Genomic DNA, 25,640 nt, shown 5'->3' with positions numbered 1-25,640 from the left:
GCTGTGTTTAGTTTTATCCCTTTTATTGTTGGCACCATATGACTTACAAGTGTGTTCAAAATGCCATTCTATATGGTTTAATCTCTCTGGTCATTACTGGATTTGAGTTCTTGTAACAAACCAATTGCTCTTAGTAGTTTCCCCTCATTATTAGATATTTGATGTGATATTTAGAACCTTGTAAGCTTAAGGTTTTGAGGCAACAGTAACAAAAATAAAAATTACCTCATCTCTTTTGATTGTTATGTGCTCTGCATTAATTCATACAATGGATTTTTTTATACCAAAGTTTTCTTAAGATATGACAAGTGATTATTTCTTTAAGTATGTACTCTATCCATTATTAAATTGATTATTTAAATCTCATTTAAAACAAGAGGCCAGATGGCAATATTCCAGTATTTGTTGCTACTAGCAACCAAAAGCCCCAAACTGAATGATTTTCCATTTTTCACTGTGGATGAAGGGATCTCTTCATTTTACATGCAATAAAAGAAGCTGCAGCTCACCAATTATGAAACCAGATTGTTATACTAATACTTTATAAAAATCATTCACTGACATTCTGTTACACTTGTTGATGACCTCCTGAAGTATGTGATCTAATTCTAGGTTGTTAACTTTGTTACCAATTATAATTTCTAGTTAGAATAATACTGTCATGAAAGGGAGGCTTTTTTTCTTTTTTGTTATATCTTGCTCAGATTATGAGACTCTAATTAATGAGATTATGGCTATTCTAAGAAAGTATAAGAAAAAATAAAATTAAGATGGACTCAGAACATAATTTACCTGGTGGCTGGTCCATGTGATTCAAGTAAAAGAAATGTATTTTGACAGTAAACTTTAAAGTGATATAAAAATGGCCCTTCAAAAAGTAACAACTGGGGAATGAGTGATTAATGTCTCTTCAGAAGTACCTGTGATTTAAAAAATGGGGACTGAACCAATACCTAGAACTTGCTCGATGTCTCACTTGTTAGCATTTAGGAGTCCCAGACCACTTTGGCTAATTAGCCAAAAAACCACAGTGAGGCAGGGACTCTCTGGGTCTCTTCTTTAATGGGGACTTGCTGTGTAATGGCAAAAAGTGGTGTCAATCTGACTTGTTAATTAGTATCACAGAAGTGATAATGACAATAATAAAGACAAATATGCAGAAGCAATTTCTTAATTTTCATAGAAGGGGCCGTTTTGCATACAGCTAATTTCTTCGTATGCGCTTAAGTGTCTAAACATGTTTCCTACCTATGTGAACCTTGTCACTACAGATATGAAAGCAGGGTATTTTAACGATACCCTGTTGAAGCTCTGTTTTGGCAATAGAATTAAATGGTCTTGAGGTGTGTCTGTTACTTCTTGTTTGTTCTTGGCTCCCTGTGAAATGAGTAGTAAAAATCCCACTGACTGTGGCACACTCCACTGTCCCAGTTTTCCTGGGTTGCTTTATAGGCAGTAAAATTTTTGGTCAATGTATTTCTGCAAAAGTTTAAACGCTATATATTTCATTCAAGTACTAGATATACTTCATACAAGTACTAGATATACTCCATACAAGTTATATTTAGTGCTATTAATTACATGCAACTTGACTTTTTGCTCACTCTGGGTAGGAGGTAAGAAAAGGGTTCCTAAATGGCAGGTGAGAGATTGCTTAATGTGCTGTTAGGAAGATCTGAGAGGTTGTAGTAAAGAGTCTAGCACAAGAAAGGAAAAAAGAGAGGCAAATATGAAAGTATCCTTTTGTTATTTATTGAACTTAGGAAGAGATTTTGGTAATTTAAAAATTCTCACAACTTTTGAAATAAAATACTTGGTTAATAGTAAACATGCTCAGTTCCATAGCCCAGGGGCTATTTATACTCTGGTAGTTTCAAGAAACAAATATTAGCTTATAAATGTAATGATAGCAAAATGTGCTAGCATACATGTTAAGTTTCTAATCAAACATTGCAAAAATTCATTAATCAGTATTTCATAGTTCATTACAGTCTGACTAATTTTGAAATCCTTCATGTAAATTGATTAAATGTCTTCAGTATTCAGATAAATGGGCTTTTGTTTTAAGCAACCTTTACTGTGAAGTCCATATTTCTCTAGGATTGAGTTCTGGTGACATTTGACTGTCATGTGTGACATACTAGACAGTTGACATTTCACCCCTTCTCCTTCCTTTCCTCTCTGTTCCAAATATCTCATTGGCCAATTGTGAGAAAAATATTCTTAAATCTTCTTTAGACGTACCAGGTCATGGTTAGAAAGTGCTCCATCATCTGCTGTCACCAGTCACACCAAAGTCTTTTTCTTTTTTTTTTTTTAAATAATACAACTCTGCCTGTGTTTGAAGGAACTGTTTTGCTGCATAAACAGCAGACGTGAACATCTCAGGTTGGTGATCAAGCCTTGTTCTACGCAAGACAATACACGTGAAAAATACTCTGAGGTCAGCAGCTGGGCTGCTGTGTGCACAACCACTTAACCAGGGGAATTGTCCATCCCTGTACCCCCAGCCCTGTGCAGTCCCAGCAGCCACTGCCCAATTCCAGTGCCTAGATGGATGGGCACAGCTTGGTTCCCTGAAAGGAGAAGAAAGGCTCTGCTTTCACTGAGCACTGTAAGGGCTCAGATTTTACAGTTTTATGTAAGACTGTGATGGGAGATTAATGGAGCTACTACAGCACATAGTGCTTTTTATTAGAGAGACCCCATTCCCTCTGCATAAACATCCTGCAGCTCATCTGCATGGCAAGTGTGGAGAACAGTCTCATAGAGTCTTCTGCAAAATAAATCCTTGTGAAAGCAAAGTGCTGGCTGCAAAATAATGGCCATGTTCTCGTTTGCTTTACTGAACAATTGAAAATTTTCTATTGTGAGTTTCTGCTGTGGATTTTCAACTGGCTTTTCAAAAGTGTTCGTCACAGTTTAATTATTTCAGAGCTCATACAGAGTGAATGTAAGGGCCCAAGGGTGGCTAGCATGTATTAAGCTCTCAAGTCCAGTTCTGACTGAAGATGTTTGTTGGTCATTTAGCTCATCATTGTGCAGTCTTGTGTATCCAGAAAAAGGACTCACTGTCTTCTCTTGAGTATTTTTTTTATAAACCTAGTATACATTTTTATGCAGATACTCATGCCTGTGCTGAGTCTTTTTGCTGCCTTTTGCATCAGTTTTGTCAATGTATTTGAAGACTTTTAGTTTTGAGATACATACATGAACATTTCTGGATTTTTGAGCTTTTTAGTCAAAACCTTTCAGTCAAACTCTTTAGTGTGATTCAAACTGTGATACTGTAGGTCACTAATTAACCCATCAAGATGCTTTCAGCACTTCCCAAGACCAGTGTTGTTTGGCAGAGCCTTTTTGAGATAAAATGAGTGTTGAGTTCTCATTCATGTGAAGAGTCTTGGTTGTCTCTTGGAACTTGTACTTTAAGAACCATAGAGCAAAGCCCAGTAGATATGAGCCATCTCATAGATGTATCTGCTTTCCTCCTAATAGGTGTAATTCAAAGTGTAAATGTTGGATTCAACTGAAGGAACCTGGGAGGAGTTTAAGGTGATTTCATCATAATCTTTGACCAAGCTATTAAAATGAGACTTTTAAAATGAGGGGTTAGGTACTTAAGTGAAATCCCTTGGAATATCTGAGCTGAGATGCTCAGTCTTGTCTCTTGCTGGATTTTGATGTACAGCTGATACCATGAGCTGTCAGAGTTCATTGGCATTGTGGTCAAAAATGTTCAGGGAGAGAAAGGCATTATTCTCTTTTTCAAACTTCTCTTTTTGCATACCCTTTGATCTTAATAGTAAAATTTCATCTGTTTCCTGTCAGTCTAGAGAGAGAAAAAGGAAAAAACTGGGAAAGGACTATTTCAAGTAAATTGTTTTACACTTAACAGATTCCAAATTACATTTATTTCTGCAATGCTATTCCTAGGAAACATTTTATTTAGCAAATTAATAAATCTTTCAGAAATCACTTACATATGATAGTTGTATTCCGATTTGGTGGTTTCAGGAGTAAATTCTCCTTTAAGGTTTGCAAATCTGATTTCCAGTGGTAATACTTTTTTTTTAATCTTCAAGCAGCAGCCTGATCAGTAACTGTGCAGTAGTAAGTGCTTCAGCCTCGTTTCCTTTTGTAATTTCATAGCTGATGTCTTCAGTAAAGATATTGTACTTACAAGTGTAAGGTGAACAGAATACAGAGAATACACCTTTGAGTTACCTGGGAGAGATACCAGTGTGTACGAGGGAAAAAATATTGAAGCAATAGGTACTTTTACCTAGCTTTTATGAACATGAAGTTTTGAAACAGTTTATCTCTCACTTCAGTAATACTTGTGTCTTTCATAAATCATATTTACATATATTTTATGGAAAAATAGCTCCCCTTACTGCTTCTATAATAAAAGAGTCTTTACAAATCTGCTCCCTAATAAATTAAAAGTAGCTGGCCACATCTTTTTTAAGAATCATAAAGGGGAATTAAGTGCCCAGCTCCCATTAACTTTTGATGATGCCTGAGAAAATCTGCAGAAGATTTCTCACAGATGCCTCCAAAACTAGTGGTTGAGAGGGTATTTTGATTTTAGGAGCAAGAAATTTGCTATGTTACACTCTTTTTGTCCCAGAGAGGGTCATTGTTTGGTGATGTGCCCATGCCTGACACTGTGGTGTTTTTTCATGTTGACATTCAAGACCTGCTTTCCCTTTCCTGGTACTGGCTTTGCCATTGGAGGTGGCTGTATGAGAGCAGAGAGGTGTAACTTCTTGCTTGTCTGGTCACATACTGTGTGCCTTTGAGCAATTATCCATTACCCCAGAATTAGTGATTTTATTTTCTTTGACTGTAAATATGCTTGTTTTGGATCACGATATGTCTATTGTTTCTTACTAGTGCATTTTCAAGTGCTCTGTAGCCACACATTCCATGGGCCAGCCTCTCCTACCAGTGTGAAATGGGGAAATCAGCCTTGGGAAAAGGAAAGGAAAGTCTGGGCAATGGTGATGCTTAAAAATGTTCTAGCCAAGCCACAAATTCCCAGTTTCTTACCTGGTTTGTAGTGGAGCCAGGCAGTGTTATCAAAAAGAGAGGGGAAGCAGTTTTGGACAAGTCTGTAGTGGAAGGTGGCACCCTGGTTTCTTCCAGGTGTCTAAAACGTGAAAGGCCATCCCAGTTAGAAATGTTCAGGGGTGGTATCTGTTTGCTTTAGGAAATAAAGTAAAAAGCTATAAAAATCATGAATGTTTTGTTCCCCTTCTCCACTGATGAATTTTCTGCCCCACAGTCCCGTGTCTGTTTGCATCACTGTCTTCTGGTATAAATTGTGGAATTATGTTGCAGAGAAAGGATGGAAAGCACCAGGCCAGAGTCCCTCATGTTCTGGGCTAAGTCTGAGTAAACCCAGCTCCACAATCTCAGAGAGGCTTCAGGTTTTTCGTGGCTCCCCTGCCATCACTGAATGCTTTACCCTTGGTGATGGCAGTAGCTGCTGGAAACGGGGCCACAGTATAGAAATAAAATTGCTGTAGTTCTGTAGGCAATGAGCTAAAAATGAGCAATCATGGCCTAAAACAATCTACAGACTTGGGGAGTAGAATATTCCAAATGGTTTAATTAAGTCTTTGTGCAGCTGAATCATTGATCCAAAGATGAGTGTCTAAAAAAGGGTTTATTTTCCTGGATTAAAAATTATGAAGTAAAGTAAAAGAAAATAAAAAATGGAGGTTTGCCTATAATTAAGATTTCTTTATGTATGCTGGGATTTTTTTTTTCCTCTTCTCATCAGACTTCAAACCTGTTAAACTGAAAAGCAAAGAAAACCACTAAAATATACCCTATGTGCAGTACCCAATAGTTTGATTTGAATTAATTTGCTTTGGAAATTAAAGTAAACTAAAGGTAGTTTTTCAAATAAAATCAAGAGAAACTTTGCAATTTAATGGTTATTTAAATACTTTTTATCCTCATTTATACTGGCAAATTTGAGCTGGATTAGGTAGGAGGACCTATATATTTAACAAAACATTTCTCAAAAAATTAAAGAAAGTGTCATTTAATCAAACCTAAAAATTACTTTCTGAAAATATTGTCAATACACTAATAAGAATTATTTTAAAAGGTTTGGCTAGACTTTGAATCTAAGCAGCTAACATTAGACAAGGGCTACATAAAGACTATGTAAATCCAACTTGAGTTTCCATTATTAACCATTAATCTTAAAATAGATGAATCCACAGACACTGGAATCATACACTGATAATTTAATATAAATGTATTAGACTTGCTAATAATAGTCTGCCAAGGACTGTTTAAGCATCTGAAAAAAAAAAAAAAAAAAAAGGAAAGCACAGACCAATCCATAGTAATAAAATAATTTTAGACAGCATCTTAGTTTGGGGAAATATGTTTTCTGTTGCAGAATTTCAAAAGATAAAAATATTTTTAAGTGTTCTCTTTATGCTTCTATTGTATTTTTACTTTATTGCTGGTGATTTCTACTTTTGACTAGCTAATGGGAATGTATTTTTTCTCTGTATTGCTATTACCTCTTCCTGCTACTTTCCAGGTCACTAATTTTTCTGCTTAGAGTTCGTTCTGCTTAGACCGATATGCTGTCTTTTTTAATGAGGTTATTTCTGGGTTATTAGCCTTCCTGTTATATGATACCTTATGTGAAAGATCTAATTGATGTAAATCAAACATAGCTTGCAGAAAAAAAATCAAAATGATCCTTTAGATATTTTGTAGTTTCATGTGTATCTCAGAAATTTTGTGTTTAAATCTACTTTTTAGACAAGAGGGTTATATGTGGCTAATAACACAAATAAATCTTTTTTTATTCATACATTAGCAGGTTCAAAGAAGTGGAAATTGAAGAAATGCATTGGCATTTTGGTTTGCTGAATAAGCTTTAGATGGAAATTGCACTGAAAAGTATTTAGTGGGAGGGGTTTAATTGTACAGTTCAATAACCTCAGTAGGATTTTTTTATTAAAGCACTCTTACATAAGCCGTTAAGCTTTAGGTTAATTTTTACTGTTATGTTCTGGTTATATTTAACAACAGAGTTTGGAAATACAACTAAGACTCTGCTACACCTTGTTAACACTTTTAAGTGGATTACATGTATGCTGCCTTTTTAGAATTATTTTTGTTGCAAATTTTGTCATCAAAAGGATTGTGTTGTTATATTACACAAGTTAAAAGCTCGTTGTTTTTGTCATTTTGCTTGTGGCAATCCACAGTGTCAAAGGGAGCTGTGTGTCTTTTGTATAAACATCATAACTATATAGGAAAAGAAAATGGGATTGATGCTTTTTCACATTGGCTTTCCTCTCCTTTGCAATCTGATATTTTTTTGCCTCAGCTGAAATGTCCTGGTTTAGGGATATGTGAGTGACTTTTTTGTATGTACTGTTTTATATTCTTCTATAGTACCTGTGTTACATATATTATGTTTTACATAATATACGCAAAAAAGACATGTTTTTTCTTGCAAAAATATCTGGCACAATGTAACTCAATTTATCTAGCTGTGAATGTGTAGATCTCTATTGCATTGGATTTTAATGTTTTCTTGCCAGCTGTCATGGTTTTTCTTTATGTTTTACTTTGCTTGTGGTTTAGGGTTGGATTATTTAGCAGTGTCAACCCCTGCTGCCACACCTTAGTTCTATTTAATGCATGTACAAAATTGTTTTTCATGCAGAAAACTGGGAAAAAATCCCATTTTCATCAGCTTTACGGATCCCTAACAAGAGACAGTCTCTAATAAAAAAAAGCCTTTCAAGCTAATAAGATACATTTTATTTTGCTTTTGCTCAGAGCTAGCAAGCTATCCATTAGTATTCCTGAATCCCTAGAATTATTTTATTTCCCAAGAACTTGAGAAAATTCCTGGTTTGGAGGAATACAAACATAAACAAATGTTGGAATATTTGCAAAAACCTGTGCTGATGTTCTGAGCACACTTGGAGTCAGTGAAGTATTTTATGGAAACCTGAGCAGTGTAATCTGGAAACTAATTATATTTATTTATTTTGTGTTTTCACACAAAGCTTCCTGGTGAATTTTTGATGAACAGTAGATTGTGTGAGAAATTGTAGTCAGTAAAAATATACATAATAGAAAATCACATCAGTCTAAGCAACAATTTAATATTTATTTTCTTGTTGCTAGTGAATACAGAAGAAATCACAACAGCTCAAGTAAAGGCATTTCCCTGCTAAAGGTGAGTTAAGTGAAATGATGATGATAACGTCAGCTGATTTCCAAGAAGCCAGAGTATTGTGGCTGTCAAAACCCAGACATGTTTTGGCAAGCACAGTTTAGGTGTGTTAGGTTCTAATGTAGAGATTTCCAGCCCACCATTTGGATGCCACAGGTTTAAATTACTGGCATTACTTTCACTGACGTAGTTTTCCCAAAAGTTGCTGCATGGTTCATGAAATTTGAAAGTATCGACATTCGTGTTGTTTAATTTGAACTAAGGGCCTCAAAGAACATAGCTAAAGATCTTGGCAGACTGCATTGATGAATAAACTGAGACATTGCAATTTATTTTCTTCAAGCATGTAAATTAAGGGGAAAAAAGTAAAAAAAAAAAGAAAAGTCAAGAAAGAAAAAAGCTGACACCTGGAATTATCTGGAATTCCCTCTGCAACATAAAGTTAATCCAGACTGACATCTGCTTGGGAAATCTTTTTATGGGTACATCTGATATAAAAAAATCTCTTGGGAAAGGTGTTGGACAGTGGCATTGTTTGGCATGTCAAACATTGTATTTGTGTTTCTAAAGCTACAGAGAAGTTCCTACACTGGGTAAAGGTAAGTGATGTCGTGGGTTTTCTACAAGGTTCTTCCTGCAGCCTCTTGCTGCTCTGTGGTGCTGTGACTACCAGAAGGTCCTTTACAGAGTGCATTTGTGTTGTGCCAATATTACCTCTTCCACATGCTGCTATGAAACCTCTTCCCAGCAGAATCCCCTTCTTCAGCAGTTGTAGAGGTGCAATGCAGTGGTGAATCCTCTGGGTCTGGTATCCAGGAGCCTTGCTGGAATATCTGGTTGAGTCTTATATGTTAATCCGAGTGTGAAATTGCTCTACAGGTTACAACAGACGCAGAAAGTCTTTAATCCTGAATGGCATATCTTCCAGTTTTAGCAATGTCCAGTCCTCAGGAGCCTGTGGTTTGGACGCCATCTGGAGCCAGAGTGGTTCAGGGGCTCGGGGTGTGTTGCCCCTGACAGGATCTGAGGAGCCTGTTGGAAGCCTGGGAGAACCTGAACAGAGCTGGCTGTAGCAGTACCCTGCTCAAGCTGCATGTACAGAAATAGGCAGAAATTAATGAGTCTTGCAGAGACCTTGGTCCTTAAATATTGCCATAGCAGGTGTCTGTGTGGAAGGTGTTGAGATCCACCAACACGATGCAGTCATTCCTGGCTAGATAGTGCTCTCCACTGAGGAAGCAAAGCTGTGATACATGGCCTTAGCTGATGATTGCTAAGTAGCACAGTCCTAGGGGTGGACAGGATCACTCTGGGACTTGGGAGATCAATATATCTGCAAAACCTCAAAAGGTGAATCCTTGTAGAACACTCTGTGTGTATGTGTGCATTTTACCTAAAATTTGAGCTTGCAGGTATATCCTTTGCAATATAACATAGTAAATCCTTTTCTTCTGTATTAGGCTTTGTGTTTTACTCCCTGGAGGAGCTCAGTTTTGTTTAGCTTGGGGCTGCTTGGCCACAGATAATAATGTATGATTGTCTAAAAATAGTTTATTTATCAAGTTCCACTAATTCTAAAGTTTATCTGATGATCTGTTATTTTAAGAGTTCTATATTGACAACAAAGGCTGTGGTAAAATGCTGCTAGAAAATAGGAAGCTTTTATTTATGCCCAAGTGTCAATTTGCATTCTTCTATATCTTTTCTATTGCTTGCACACATCTACATGCAGTCACCCAACTACTGAGTCCTGGTAGGTCCATGCATTGCTCAGTGACAGAAGACAGGCACTGTAAAACTTCCAAAGCATGTTTCCATCTCTTTCTTGTCACAAAGGAGGTGGGTGGCAGACTGTCCCCAAACTGGCCTGTTAAGATCACAAGAAATGCATCCGAAATCATCCTCATAATGCTTGATGTGGGAAAATGGTCTGAAGCAGCAAATATTAGTAGCTTTTTTGTCAATAGTTTAACTGAAAACAAGTGATGGATTTCTTAGTGCTTTCAACTTGTATTTGTTTCAATTGCTAGTGGTATTAAATGGATAATTTACATTTGTCTGATATTAGGATTTGGGTAGTATTAATGTTTGGGTCAAACAAAGTGGATTTATTCACAATATGTGGGGAGGAAAATGGTGATGTGACTTTGTTCTTTCCTTTCCACACTTTTCTGATCCACATTGAAACAGTAATGAAAAAGCATACAAGTGATTGTTTTTTTTCTTCTATAATTCTTGTTTGAATTCCTTAGATGTTTCATTACTTTGGGTATTGAAGAGGCAGCTTGTTCATAACTCAGAGTCTGCCTTTGCAGGCCTTCAGCCCTCTTCACATGCTTGAAGGAATGCCCAGTAAGCACCACACTCCTCTGCTGTGGAGCATGTGCTTTCTCTGCATTGTAGATTTTAAGAGGTTGAATCTTCAAAGCTGATCGTGTAGCAATTTTTGCTTTGTTTTCAAACAGAAAAAAGCTATTCCCTTTCATTAATATTCTAGTCCTGGATATGTGCAAAAGGTTTAGGGCTCTGGGCTTAAATGAGCAGAGGATTTGTGAGGTTCATACACTTAGAGTTTCAATCTTACAGCAGGAGTGATGATTCAGGAAATGTCATTCATGTTTCATCTACTGCTAGAAACACTTTTGTCTTTCAGGTGATTTAAGTTTCAAATACATTTCTGGACATTTGGAAGGAATCCTCTATTTCAGCCTGCTTCCGTTCCTCTCAAGGAAATCTTTCTCTTCAAAGGGTGTAGTAGGGGGCGTGTTTACGAGCTCTTTAAAGTTTGAAAGCGTTGGTGCAAATATCTTGGGTCTTCAGAGTTCAGTGGTGAATCTTTTTTGTTTTGTTTGGGCACAAAGGAAAGGAAGTTGCTTACCAAATTTATGGAAGTACTTAAACATGTGCTTTTTCAGGTGTGTGAAATGGTTGGCACTTACATCCAGGTCTATATCACAATCTAATAAACCTTTAATCCAAAAGAGTCTTTAAACCACTCTTTCTGAGTAATTTAAATTGTTGTATCTGCCTGCCTGTAAAAGATGGATAATATTACCATTCACCTGGGAACAATCTTCATTAATAAATTTGGATGAAATTCCATTCAGTCTTTTCATCTGTGCTTGATACAGAATTCTGCAGGTGCAGTCAAAGGTGAAATTGGGAGGGAAGAGGAGGAAAAAAGAATGTCTAACTTCATAGTAAAAGGTTTTTCCCTTTAGTTTTTAACATTCTGACATATCACTTTGTCTGATTGTTCAATGTTCCTACTACAGCACCAAAACTAGGCTTTCAACAGACTCTGACAACATCAAAAGTGAATATTCTTTTTCCTCTGTTGAGAGTAATTAAATGCAATAGAGATTATCTCAAACTTGAAAATGCAGGCTGTGGTTCAGAACTCGGATGTACAGTTTTAGAGTATCCATCTTTTTGTCATTTATATTTCACAAGCATGTAAAATTCTGGGAATTCTGCTTCATTACTTCTGTAATTTATGTACAATTCCAAAAAAGAGTAGATAACGGAAAGATCTCATCCGCCTGTTGGTAACCAAAATAATCAGAATCTGTTTAAAGCAAGATTCAGTAATCGGGAGCAGTCCTGAAGATCAGGTACCTTACTTTTGTTCGGTTCCTTACTTGCAGAAATAACAATGAGAAGAGCATTTCATTTTCTGCTTTGTGAAATTGTTTAGTTTGTGGTTATAATGCCTTTAATTTCAGAAATGCATATCCTTCTCCAGTCAGATAGCACCTCTGTGCCAAAGCATGGCTGTTGGAGCCCCTGGTTTTGTGCCCTGTACACAATATGTGTGTTGTGCCTGTCCTGGCAATCAGCCCTGTAGGAAGCTCCAGGACACAATGCCGTGAGCAATCTGGAATGACTTGCAAGTTGTTGTCTGGCATGTGGGTTGATTTGTCAGCTAGAATTACCTCGGGTTCATGAGGACACCCAGAGAAGTCATCCTCCTCTTAAAATATGCTGAATTTCATTTCTGTGAGAGCTGGAATGAGAAGGGCTTCTACTACTTTACAAATTTGGTTGAAATAGGCCAAAGGTGCAGTGGTCAGTGGCACATCAAAGATGGGCAGAGGTGGTTGCAGAGGCCTTGCTTTCTTAAGGAGGGTGGTTTCAGCCTTAGAGAGTTTAGGAAGTAGTGAAATATTTCTAAAACTTTAGAAAGAAATTTCCATTATATTCATTTTACATCTGATAAAATGATCATTGCACCCCCCTCCCCAACCTGGATTCTGCTATAGTGAAGGGACAGAGGAGTCGTTTGATGAGCATATTTAGTCTTTAAGTGTTTTAGAACTTTAGAATCACCAGCTGTGGGTTCATCTATAGATGATGAAGACTCAAGATAATTATGAGTGTCATGTGAAAGCAGATTCTACTTTCTTTGAGTTTATAAGCTTAACAATGTGAATATTTTAATTTTTCTCAATATTTTCTACTGCCTTCTATCGAAGATACTGAATGGAGCAAATTATGCTACATGCCCCATGAATGCCAACTAGTTCTTTATCCACCTACCATTGGAATATTATGGGTCAATTTAGCAAGATCGTTAACAGACACCATTTTTATTCCCCTTGCTCCTATTTCAAATCCCTGAAGATGAATTCTTGTGCAGTCAGTTCAAGATGTAGATGACCAATTTGTTGTAATTCCTAAAACAGTGTGTTTAGAATTTATGCTAGCTATGGCTCAGCAGTGCTCAGCATTCCCAGATTCCTTTTCTTTACTTGCATGGGTTCTGAAAGGAAACAATATTCATTTTGGTTAACCTGTCTTTTAAAGATAATTAATTCATATTTAGAGCATTCAGAAAAAAATTAACTAAAAATTAGATTTATTTCAAAATGTTTCCTGGGATCCTGGGTTTTATTGCTGTTTTGTACTGTGTGTACACTTTTTCAGAATGCTGCAGTTATTCCACCACCATGTAACATGTCCTGCAACTCTTAGAGATATCCTGGGAAAGTCAATTCTACCTACTGTTTTTTTCCAGATTAGATTGGTTTATAAATTGGTCTGGAATGTGAATTTCCTTCTCTAGTGTGGTCTTTCATTAAAAGCTATCTTTACATCATGATAAAACTTTTCTTTAAAAAACAAAATACTTAATTTCATTAATCTGTTTAGCAATACCAATATAATGAGCCATAATATTGATTTTTTTACTAAGGATTTAAAATCTCTATTTCTTTCCACAGAATTAAATGCTTCAAACTGATACTCAACCTCCTTACAGTCCCCTCTTTAATTTAGTTGTTATAATTAGGCATTAACTGGTGTCGGTGGTATAGCCAGTTACAAGCCATTCTGTTCTGCTTGTCTTGATTATCACAGTTTGGATGTAAAGTAAATTAGAATGAAAGACTATACAGTCCAATTACAGATAAAAGCAGCAAACTCTACTGCTGTAATTAGATGCCAGTACTATTTTTCTTAGATATTCTCTCTCTGAGGGCATTTCTTGTAGCTACTTTGCTGAAGCTAACGTTTAAAGATTTTATAAATGCTTTGTGTCTTTGTTCCATCATCTTTGCTCCTTAAACTTTAGTGGCGTGTTTTGATGTGCAGGGTCTGTGTCTATATATTCCTTGCCCATGATTCATTTTTATTTCAAGCTGATGTAATGTATTATCCATGTTATGAGTGTGTGGACCTTAATAAGCAGGAGTGTTAAGTGGTTATCATCCATGTGTTCAGACCTTTCCAGTGAGGAGGTACCTGCTTTTTGCCTCAATGCAAAATAATTCCACCTGTTTCTCCTCTGTCACAGCAGATGAGAGTGGCTGTGCTGAGGGTTGTGCTGTCTCCCACCTGTGTGACTTCTTCACCAGGACAGTTCACTTCACAGAGCTGCTCTTAGTCTCCTGTACACTTCATTGACAGTCACAAATGTTAAATGGCACTTCCCAGAATTATTCATTAAAAAGAGTTTTTTCCTTCTTGGGATAAGGGGAAGGAAAAAACCCTCAGCAGGCATGCACTCAAGATCATGTAAAGTTTCTTGACTCCAGCAATCTCTATAATCTTCTTCAGGAATCTCTATAATCTTCCTCAGGAATCTCTATAATCTTCCTCAGGAATCTCTATAATCTTCCTCAGGAATCTCTATATGCATGCAAGCATCCATAAAAGAGCAAAAGACAGCGTAGATTGGATTGGCATTGCTGTCTTTTGCAGAAAAAAGTTGGCTTCATGAATGGCAAAAAAGCTTTAGCTCCAAAATCACTGAAAAGTGATGAAACAGACAAGAATTATGTAATCCTCAGCAAGGTCACTGTAAATACGACGTTTTTGGTACTTTTACTTGTAGACAGTTGTGCTAAAACAGTTTTTAAATGCAAGGAATACTTTATGCCAGCAAAAAATACAAACTCTGCTGTATTAATCTTTTAAGTTCTCAAGTTAAAAAGGAAGTACCTTTCAAATACTTTAGGGAAAATCTGGTGTTTGCTGTAGCTGATCAAAAGCACCTGACGGAATAATTTTTTTACTGAAAAATTCAAATGTATAGTTTTGTTATGGGAAAAACTTAAATTCAATTAACATTTTGCTGGAACACTGCATCCAAATAATTGGCTTCAACGATTTTGTTTTGGCAAAGTTGTTTCAAGTCCTTCCAGTGCATTCTAAGTATTACGATTAGTGAGTGTTAGTATTACATGTGCAACTCAATGTTTTACATGCTACAAAATCTAAAACTATTTGAATCAGAGTAATTTTGCTAAAGAAACAATATTTTCACATGATTTTTTTTTGGTGGGATAATATTTTACTAGGAAATAAAAGAATCGTTGTTTTGTAACAATTGCAGTTCCATTTTTTCAATTGAAATAATTGAATAGCTAGTTATTGAGTAGTTTCCCAGCTCTTTAGCAACCACTGATGTAAATTATGTCACTGACTCTACAAAGTGTTATTCTCTAAAGTCATAAAATACCATTTATAAATGATAAAACTTTCAAATTAGTACAAATTTGTGTCAGTAAGGATAGTGCCAGAAATTATCTCAAACAAGGAAAATGAGGAGTATATTGCTCATTATGTGTGAAATTTTGCCCAGTGAGAGTGCAGTCCACCTGCTTGGATGTTAGGTCAGTGTCACAGAGTCTTAGGGATGAACTAAACCTCTGGAGCAGAGCTAGGGAGTCAGGCTGTACCACTGGTGACTGAAATGGCAGCTACAACTCTCCCACACTGTCCGAATGATATGCTTGAAACATCAAAGGCTTCTGTGTAAGAGCTCCACAATGGACTTCACGTTGTCTGGAGACAGGAAATTGAAGGAAATTATATGTGAGTATCATGATATTAGAGACAATTATTGGGCTGATGTTATAGCTGGTAGTAAAAGAGATTTGGAAAAAGTACTTGTATTATTGATGTTTCTTCCTTACATGCTGTGTTTAGGTATGGTTTTAATGTACCGATAGAGTGTAAAAGACTTGCGTTGCTTGATTCTCTAGGGTAAAGTTAATTGGTAATTTAAACAAAAATGGTAATCAAAAAAACATTTAGTCAGTTGCATTTTTTAAAGCAATGTTAAGACTTCCTGTTTCACAGCAAAGGTGCAGAAAATTATATATGTTGATTTAAGGAGATTCAGTTTTACATGATTAATTTTCTAAAGATCATTTAAGGTGTAAGCAAAGAATATATTTTCTTGTGAAACTAAATTGGTCCGACCCCTCGCTAATTTTGCCTACAATTAGTTTGGTGTAATTATCACAGCATACAATTTAGTCTGCTTCCACAAAAAATTATTGTTCACAGGGCCATAAAACTCTTTAAAAATTGCTTAATGAACAACTCAGCCATGAGTATGTCTTAGAAGATGAGAACTGCTATTAAATATGTAGAACATGAGGATGTAATATGTGTACATTGCACATAACAAACTTGGTATAAAACCAACCTCCTGGGCACTCTACAGCATGGAAGAGTATCATGAGATCACAAAATAAATGGCTGTATCCAAACATATCAAGTTGAAGCAAGACAACACGTGTAAGCTAAATCCTGGTATCTCCTGATTTCTAAAGGCTTGGATTTTCCACCTTAACATTATCTTACTATGAACTCAGGTTTTGTTTTGGTTGGTTTTGTTTACTTTGGTTTGGTTTTTTTGATGGTGGTGGTTTTTGTTTTTAATGGAAGTGGTGCCATCATTCATATGTAGGGTTTTGACTGAGTTATGTATTAATAGTTAAGGTAAAATTGATTGGTGTCACTGCTTCCTAAAGCTAGAAGATCCACATGCCAAGCACCAGACATGGTGATTTTAATTTCCTTTTTTCAAGTAAAGGAAACTGATCAAACTTCTGCCAGTCTTGAATCATCTGGCAGTCCAGAACTGAGGATCAGTCCACAGCAAGAATATTCAGACCTGTACAGACCTATACAGCACCTGTACGTTCACCAGGATTGTCCCACATCATATTTTTGCTGCATAAATCCACAGAGTTATCTTCTGCTTTTTAATGCTTATGCTTTGCTCATAAGAGAAAGTAAATCAAATTTCTTCTGTCATTAATTCTTACAAACACTAAGGAAATTTTTCTTTTATTTCCTGTGTAGACAATGGTAAAGAAAAATATACCACCTCTCACTGAACTTTTTTTTCCCCTCAGATTAAAAATCAAGAAGGAAAAAAAAAAAGAAAAAGTATCTGGAATTTTCTGGCCAGAGGGACACACTTCCCTGAGCTCTCAGCTTTGCCAGAGATTAACCCTTTGCATGACATAGAAAGTAATAAAGATACTAATTCTATATTTCTGCAACCTTTTACTTTCAACACAAGCGTTACTGGTATTTTGTCTCCTGTTATGGAAACCAATGTTGCTCGAGCGGGGTCATTCCTTGGAACTGGAATGTTTTATGGGACAGCTCTGCAGATACGTCTGGATTGACTCTATGTGTAGTATGATCCTATTGGAAAACAGCTCCCAAACTTGCCAAAGAGTCTGAAATGAGATTTCCAAAGAGAGATAAATAGTCCATAAAGACAATCTGGGTTTTCAGGTAAGGGATAAACCACATAGGGTTTGTATTACATCTCCAAAATTAGGGGGAAAGATTTCTCTCTTCATTTAGCAAGAAAAACTTGAATCTACATCGTAACCTGTGCATTTCCTATAGCATCTATCACCATACCAGCATGATATGCTGATTTAGAATTTCTCCTCTTTTGAAACCTTTTGCCTTAACCACTTTTGTGGGTTGAAATCTGATCATGATTTCCTACAGCCAGAGCATATTAAGAAACCTGTTTCCATTGCCAGTTTGTAACAGGAAAGATGTAATTGAGCTTCAAAATATTGTTTCTATTCTAAGTTTTGTCAAAAGTGTACAATAAAGTTTTTATGTGAGATTTTCAAGATGCACACAATATTAGCCAAAATAGCGTGACTCATAAAAGTCCCTCTGTCTTTAGTGGACAAAGAGGTAAATAGTGCATTTATTTTTTTTTTTTTTAAATCCTACTGTCATTTATTTTAGGACTTCATGGCTTCATAAGATCTTATTTCATGGGTTGCCATACAGCCAAAACATCTTGTGCACAACTCAAGACCACTTTCCCTAGAAACTAATGGAGTACCTTTTGGAACCCTTCCAACTAATAGTCTGCTCCAGATGGCGTTGCTTGCAACTTCTAAGAAGCACAGGAACAGACAGCAAGTGCCTTATTCTTTCTGTCAAATAAACAATCCATGTTTTGGTAGGTTGGGATGTGGTAAAAATAAATCAAGCTTCACAGACATGAGCAGTAAGCTGAGCTTGTAAGTAGAACTGTTCAGCTTTGGAGGTTGAGTTGCCTACTATCAAGTCCAGAAAAGAAATTCCAGATAATACCTTGTGGCAAGCCAAGTGGTAGGCTCAGTTTCTAGCCTGGCTTCTCTAAGGAAAAGAGCCATGCTTTAAAAAGTGATGCCTTGAGGTGACAAAACTAGCAGGGTGAGGGCTACTGTTTAAACAGCTCCGCAGCTCACCTCTTTTGGCAGGTCAGATACTGGAAGACTAATCATGATATATTGTGATGCAACTGTGTGCAGTCTGAGACAGGCTGAAATTGTGGGAAAAGGCCAAACCTTCTGTTAGCTTAAGTAACAGTGCATTCACCATGTTATCAAAGTGGTCAATCTCTAAGTACAACTAACAATTTGCTTTTTCCTGCTTGTTTATACCTTGCATACTGTAAGTAAAGATCTATCAGCAATTCATGAGAGTTAAACTTTGAAAAGCATTATGAGTCTGTTGTATAGAAAACAATGGTATAATTGAGATTATTTGTCTATTTCATAGGAAGAGTCACAATACCTGTAAATATGTGGATTCTGTCTTTAATTCTTTGTTTTCCTTGTATGTGCTCAGTGCATATCATTTTCTTGGTCTTTCAGAAGCCCTCAAAATAGCAGTAATTAATCTTTAGTGATACTGAGTATTCTATTAGCTGCGAATAATAACTTTTACTTCCACTAAGAGGTTTTTTTTAACCTCTGTGGAATGCAAAGTATTGCTCTCAATTAGTTACAATGACGAGAGAAATATAAACTGTAGTCATGGGAAAGTTACTGTAAGCAACTTAGACCAAATGTTTAATTGGCATAGACTGGTCCTGCTCCATGTTTTGTGTGCAATTATAGTCACTTTCCTGAAGCCTAGATTTTTGCCCTTGTAGACAGTAATTTGAGATTTTTTTTTCCCCACAGATGTTTTTTCTCTATGTACTAGTGATTGTCTGCACAATTTACAACTGTACCTGGGTATCAGGCTCAAAACCCACTCTTTTAGGAGGTGCAACAGAGAAGGATTATAGGAAACATATTCCATAAACAACTACTTGACTACGCAAAGAATTACATTAATATCCATTACACCTTATAGGTCTTATGTTTGAATCTTTCCACAGAAATGAATGGCCATACTCACATAAAAATTACATTGGAATCAAGAGCAGACCCTGGCTCTAAAGATTTTTTCTCTCTGTCATCCCACACGTTACTTTCACCTACAAGAATGACAGTCATGACTATTTAGGTTGGAAACTCTACACTTAGGTCTCCTGGAATTTACATGACCCAAATATTTAAACAAGTGGTTTTAATATTTTACAGTCTTTTAAGTATCGGATAGAGTTCAAATTCTTATTGCGATTTGGAATACGAGTTTGCCTAATTTCATTGAGGAAATTGGTTAAATTATTTAGGGTGGGGAAAGATAGTTTAAAATTTTTAAATACTGCAAAAGCTTATATCAGTTTAGTAAGTTTATTGTTTAGAGCTACTCTACTTCTTTCCAACAGTAGAAAGGATGCAGGTTACAAGAGATTTCTAAGAGCACATATATGTGTGTGTATATATATATATACACATATGTATGTGTAAAGGTGTTTGTACATAGGCATCTCCAGTGTATGTGCACTTGTGTACACAGTATATGGTATAATGCTAACGTGAAAAGTAGTAAATAATAGGAATAGGACCAGGATAAAAAAGCAAGAAGGACAAAAAAAAAAACCCAATAACTATTCCATTCATTCTGAGCACATCACACAGAATTGCATTAGGAAAAACAATAAAAAATGTGCTTTTAATCTGGATAGTAAAAAACCTCAATAAAATAAAAATGAGATCCATTAATGAAAATAATGGATTTTATCCAAACTAGTTAAATACTTAGCTTATTTTTTTTTTGTTGTTTTGTTTTTGGTACAGTAGTTTCAGCTACATACTGGGTTGCTAGAGTGCAATTAGTACCAGTGTATAAATTTAAGAACAAGATTAATTGAGATAGGTAGATGGATATATTCTTAAGGATTCCAGGATAGCTGTGGTTAAGAAAAAAAAAAAAGAAGCTTTTTGTTGGATGGGATCTTAAAATGAAATGGCTAAGACATTTTGGAATGTGTTAAGTCCTGAGGAAAAGGATTAATGGGCCAGTAATGTGATAGTACTACCTAAAGGCAGTTTGGTTTAAGAGATACTTCATTTTTGGTCACAAAGTTCCTCATGTGGTCTGAGATTCTGGAATCTTTTCAGTTGACAAGTTGAAATTATTGTTTTCAGAAATACTGGATCAGAAACTAGGTTATGAAAATGCATTTACATTGATGAAACATTTTCTGTCTTTACTTTGTCTCATTTTGGTCTTTCTTGTGTGTTTTCCTCTGTTTGGTCTTTTGTGTCCTGAAAGACTAGATGTGATTAGAAGTTAAATTTAAATTGCATGGATAAATAATTAACTTATTAGAAATCACAATTCACGGCTTAATTCATCATATGCCTCCCTAATTTTTCACATGGTGATTACAAATGGGGGCTCTATGAAAAATTTGAGACATATAAGATAAATTGCAAACCCACGTGATAAATGTACTTATCATGCACCTTTTGGCAGTTTTACCTCCTCTCTGCTCACTCATCCATCTCTCCTGGGACTTATGGAGAAACCAATGAGCAGAGTCAATAAATCACTGAAATTTTAAAATCAAATTCTCTTAGAAATGTTTTGTCCCCTTTTTGCCCAGTGGAGATTTGCCTTGTTCAGCTTCAGTCCTCACAGGTTTCTGTGCAGAAGTTCTGTGGTCATTGTATGGTCACTGGCTTTTTGCTCGTGGAACATGGTGATTCCTGACATTCCAAAGGGATGCAAACTTTGCTTTCTCACACTTTTCCTGCAGGGTATTTATTATACACATGGAATGAGACATCTCCGTGCGTGCCTACTCTGGAGCTAGCTAGTTCTGTGTGTAATGAATCCTTTCTTCTGGATCATAGTTTAAATTGTATTTTACATGCCTGTGACATAATTTGCAGAAGTTTATCACTGAGCTGTGCTCTACCATGCTTTCAGAGACTTTTCTAAAACCGAATTTCAACTTGTATAAACAGTGGTTATTCAAAATATATTGCAAATGGTTTAACATAATAAATAAAATGTTTCTTCAATCTCTCTTTGTATGCAAACTGGGAAAAGAAAACGTTGTGTGTGTTTCAAAACAACTTCCTTAACTGGAAAAAAAAGAAAAGGTGAGGGAAAAAGTCAGTAAAAATAATTAAAATACAGTAGGAATTTTCTATTTTTAACCGTTATTGATATTCTAGATATAATACATATTATACATATTCACATCTATTACAGTATAATATAGTCTGGTTTTATTATTATTTTTATCACAAATATTTATGTAATGTGTTTAATTTCATATATTATGGATGTTTTTAGATATTTTAGTATCTTTTAGTATATAATGTAAACATTATAGGAGTAACTTTGTTTTCACAATGGAGAGAGCAACGTTACAGTTCCTGTAAAACTGGTTAAAGCGTGTCAATAATTTTTTCTGTGCAGGGAGGAATGATTCCTTCATGTCTTTATATTATTTGGATAGTAGTGGAACCAGATGAGAGAAATGCTTGTTTTGGCACTTCCCCAAAGAGAAATACAGATTTTGTTGTTGGCGAAGATGACTACAGCAAATAGTGCACATAAAAAGCCAGCATTTCCCGCAAGTTCATAAGGAAAAACTACAGAATAGAATAACTTTTATGAAGAAAGTCTATGTCTTACTTGGTGAATAGGTCCCTGTGCTACCATAATAATGCCCAGTTCTACAACTACAAACACTTATTTGTTCAAAGTGAATATTAACATTGTAATTTACTATCTAATTACAATTTTATAGTAATAACTGAAAATGTGTTGTTAAAAAGCATTGCATTTGCTGCCTCACACTCTCAGACTGTTCTTAGTAGCTTAGTGTGTGATTTTTGTCAATTTAAAAGGATTCACAGAAAGCATTGATGTGAATTTTTCAGTTTCATGCTTAAACCCTTTTATAAAAAATGTTTTAGAAAGCTGCCCTAAATGCTTCAATATCACAGTCACATTGCAGCTAAGGAATAATTTCTGTGAGCTTTAATGGAGCAGGATTGAGCCCTGTGAACAATCAGTTTGCATAGCAAGTCTTCATGTCAAAGGCTTTTGCATTTTATTTCTCAAGGAACATATCTCACTAACTTGAAAGGTTCCAAAGGAATGGGTTAATCTTGTAAAAGGTTGTTATTTTTGTCAGCTAATCTGAAAGATTTTTCACTTAAAGCTATAGCGTTAAAAGCCAATTGAAAAAATGAATAGAGTATTAATACTTAGAAATAAGGCATTCATAAAACGTAGTTAGCTGGTGGTGATTATTACTAAAAGATGGGATTTTTTGGATAGAAAATTACTGTAAAAGAACTGCAAAAATAAGTTTTACTAGTCATATCACTGGTGTATTTTTAAAAAAATGTACCGACTTCATCATAACTTACATCAACGGGAAAATTTTCAGAAAAAGGTAAATCTATTAATTTCAATTTATTTGATGTTGATCTAAATTACTGTTGTATTAAATTATATTCATAATTGTTATTAGCCATAAAAATAATGATTGATAATTATGGTATGATTATAGTGCAGACTGAAAAATAACTGAGGAGTTTCAGGGTGCAGTAATCCTGATGCATCTTGGATAAAGGTATGTGGTACCTGTCAGTAGATTTAGCTCTTTTTTAAGATATAACCTAGCAAATTATACAAGGATGCTTGTGGTAAAGATGAAGTACTGTACTTCACACACTTGGACTATGAGTATTTATGCATACCTCTTTAATAAATATCTGTTTTGGGCTTAATAGAGCATTTTTTTTTTTTTTTTTTAGACAGGCAAAAGAAAGCACAGTTTTGCAACTTAGAACTTCATGTTTTTAATCATAAAGCTAAAAATGTTGTCATAATGGAGCAGTCAATTATTATTTCATATGCAATGTGAAGTATTGTGAGTTACACTGATGGTATCAGATTGCTGCCTGGTAGAGCACACAGTGATAGTTTTATCCCACTCTCTGTGGATAAATACGGTACCAAACCCCAAGCTATTGTGCACGATTTACAGAAGAAATTAATCATTCCTTCTTCTTATCAATAAGGTTCAAATGTAAATTTCCCTCAGACAGAAGAGTGTTTTTTGCATGATATTTCCCCTAGAAAATCCTTTCTGCTGGTCTTGCTCCTGAGAGAAAGGTGAAGGAACACCATGACCATTGTTTCCAATCTTCCCGTTGTCATTTATGCCATCACAGAAAGAAAGGCTCCAGAGTTCAGATGGAAGAAAGCAAGCAGTAGCTTTGGGGAATAGCTGATATTTAATTGATTTTGTTGCTTTGCTAAATTGATTGGTTTTTTGCTAAGGAAATGAGCAACTGTGCACTATTCTTTATTGTTATCAGCTGATTTTACTTGTTTTACTGCACAATTTTCCCAGTCAGAAAGGGGTTTTTGCAAATACTGTGCAGTGGAATGAGTCTGAACTAAAATGAGTGCAAACATTAAATGTTCACAATGCGGCATGCACAAAAGCCTATGAGAATTTGCAGAGAACTGCCTAGATAAGCAGTTTTTAAGCCATCATAAGATATAGGGGTTCAGCCTCATGAAATTATGCATGGAACAGACTGGCTTTGTTGAAGAGCAAACTGGCATCTGTGTAGCTGGATAGATGTAAAGTGGCACCATTATCAATGGAGGCAGATACAGGTGGCACTGGGGTAGGCAAGCAGCTTGAGGGACAGTCAGGGGGATTTTCAAGGGACAACAGAGATTTTTCCATCTAAGTAGAATACGATTCATTAACCAGAACAAAACCAGACCAAGTGCCTGTGCCGCATGTGGGGAGTGGGGCTGTGTGTCCCTGGGGAATGCTATTCAAAAATTATTAGCCAGTTGTGGGGAAGGCTCCCTGAAAAGCTAAAGTGTGAGAGTCTGCTGGGAATCCTACCTTTTTGAGGGGTATAGAATCTTTTTGTAGGGAAATGTTGTAGTACTTCTCATTCTTCAGAGGGACTTTGTTTCTGTGAAAATCCTGCTAAGACAGCTGCAGTCATCAGAGAGACATTTGCTTGTAAGGTCATCTTCTGTTGAAAGTGTTTTGTCATAGAATAGAGAGGGCTACTTTCACTGCCAAAAAGCCACTTTAAAAGATTGACAAGAGACATTAGAGAGGATACAGAAATTTTGGAAGACGTTCTTTTAACCTTTTAATACCGTGCCATCTTGGCAGTAGCGAGTCTATGGCAGGATTAGTTAGGGACCAAGCATTTCTGGAATTGTGTTCTTTTTTTTTTTTTTTTTTTTTTTTTTCCATTTGGGATATCAATTGACAGCAATTTCACCAGGGCAGTAAAGCAAGAGAGTAAACAGTAAATAAGCAGCAAGCAAAATTAAAAACAGTAATGAGCCTTATGAATATAGGAATGTTATAATGTTTGAAATGCATTTATTTTGGAGCTTAGCATGTTCTGGGAAAACATGATTACTTTGTGAATGTATTGTCTCATTTTACATTGCAGAGACCCTGTTTATTAGCCCTGGAGGCTGACAAGGGACTGACACCTGTGCCCAAACATTTTCCAAATCTTGGCAGCAACAGGCACTTTATGCAGCAGAGTTGTAGATCCACGTGTCCTCAAGGCAGAGGAGCGGAGCAGACTTTACCCTTGCAGGGAAAACCAGGTTGAGTAGCAAAATGACCAGGGCAGTGTATTTGCTAACATGGACCATCATCATGGAAACTGGTGCTTCTGTGTCCATGCACCACTCTACCCGTGCCAGCTGCTGTTTAGGGGAAGTTGGTTTGGGAACTGAATACTGGGCACAGGAGAGCTCATCAGAACTGGGAAACCTCAAGACATTCAGTTTCTCTATCAGTTAAAGGAATTAAAAAATTAGTGTTTATAGTGCCTTTTAGCATGGATCTTAGCTACCTTGTATGCACATACTGAGAAGGGAGTAAGTAAGTTTAGATTAGAATTGTTCCCAGTGAGGGTGGTGAGGTGCTGGCACAGGTTGCCCAGAGAAGCTGTGGCTGCCCCATCCTTGGAAGTGTCCAAGGCCAGGTTGGACAGGGGTTGAAGCAACCTGGTCTAGTGGAAGATGTCCCTTCCCATTGCAGGGATTAGAATTGGATAGTCTTTAAAGTTCATTCCAACTCAATCCATGCTATGATTTTGGGATGGGAAAGCATTCATTTTTTTGGGGGCCCCCAAATAAAGTCTAACAGAGAAAGGTGAAAATGTGTCCTGTGTTAAATAAGGCTTGTGAATATTTTGAATCACCTAAAAAATAGTTCAATGAAAACTTATGCAAGATTAAACAGTTGTGCAATCCCCAGGGTTTGGCAAAGGAGAGATTAGTGTTTTACCTATTGATAAGTTCAGGGCTGATTACTTTAGCAAAATGTCAGTTTTTCATTAAAAAAGCATTTTACATAAGTGAACATCCTGGTCTGTAATGTCACTTCCATGGTTTCTGTGTGGCCATATCTACAATAAGGGTAGACTTTCATTAA

General features: G+C 36.1%; 1 long non-coding RNA gene across 4 annotated transcripts in view; it reads left to right on the top strand.

Moving 5' to 3' along the window:
* Nucleotides 1-25,640, top strand: part of LOC116450082 — a 132,906-nt gene that overhangs the window by 59,983 nt on the left and 47,283 nt on the right. For all 4 annotated transcript variants that reach the window (XR_004242670.1, XR_004242671.1, XR_004242669.1 and 1 more), the window contains exon 6: nucleotides 8,185-8,236. This is a non-coding gene — a long non-coding RNA (uncharacterized LOC116450082). The remainder of the gene's footprint in view (nucleotides 1-8,184; nucleotides 8,237-25,640) is intronic.

Source organism: Corvus moneduloides, chromosome 12 (genome assembly GCF_009650955.1).
Source record: "Corvus moneduloides isolate bCorMon1 chromosome 12, bCorMon1.pri, whole genome shotgun sequence".
Classification (NCBI taxonomy): Eukaryota; Metazoa; Chordata; class Aves; order Passeriformes; family Corvidae; genus Corvus; species Corvus moneduloides.
The sequence above is the reverse complement of the archived record's forward strand: the minus strand, read 5'-3'. Positions and strand labels throughout refer to the sequence as shown.